The following is a 1070-nucleotide window of genomic DNA, read 5'->3' on the forward strand; positions in this document are numbered from 1 at the left end:
TGTTTTTTGACATCATGCATGCAATCACTTTGTTTACTCGAACGTTCTATTTCATTGACCTTTTAATCTTAAGTGCTTCCTCACAAACCGTGGGTGGTTGGCGGGTGCTCTCGTACGGGTTGCTTCTTCTTTCTTATCAAACATCTATGGTCTTCACTCCTTCTTTTTTGTGTTTATTACTCTCTCGTAACACCTCTAGTTTTCTGCACTTATATGACCGTATTGTGTTGCATGTGCCGTAAAAGACTTACTAAAACTTCAAAAAACGTGAAAGAAGACATACACGTAGATTTCAAACAGTTGGCAAGTTATTTATTACAGTACATGATGACATTTTTCACCAGTAATAGTAAGACAATATTTTAAACTCTTCCAATGAGCAATAAATATCTACCCGTATTACAATCATTTCCATCATATCAATTTAATAGCTGTGCAGAGTGAAGTTTCAACTTTTACTAAAACAACACCCTGTATAGTTTTGACACCCCCTCGAACTGAGAATCAGTACACAACATTACCAATGCTCTCATAGACACTCACACTTACAAAAACAAACACCATGCAATACAGTCCAAGGCTGTACCGTACATGGCAATACTGGACTTCCTCCTTCCACTCCAGGGCTTGAGATAATGAATAACTAAATTTAGGCCTTGGATGAAAGTGCAGAAGGCATTCGTTACCAGGTAGGCTACAGGATAACAATAAGCTTACCTATTGTAAATATACACATTATACATACATACATACATACATACATACAAACCTTTCTTACCACATACATACGTTCACGTGCACATACCACACACACACACACACACACACACACACACACACACACACACAAACACACACACAAACACACACACGCACACACTAATTTATAAATACAAAAGATATGAATGCCCTTGCATTTTATACAAGCACATCATAGGACATAAATGTACGTCATGTCGTTGCGACATCACAAGCTTCTTCACCTTGATGACAATGGCAACGTTTGTCGGATCTCATGGTGAGTGATTCTGTTATGATATAGTATAATATGTTGTAAATATTCCTAGTAC

This window comes from Aplysia californica, unplaced genomic scaffold (genome assembly GCF_000002075.1).
Source record: "Aplysia californica isolate F4 #8 unplaced genomic scaffold, AplCal3.0 scaffold00125, whole genome shotgun sequence".
In the NCBI taxonomy this organism is placed as follows: Eukaryota; Metazoa; Mollusca; class Gastropoda; order Aplysiida; family Aplysiidae; genus Aplysia; species Aplysia californica.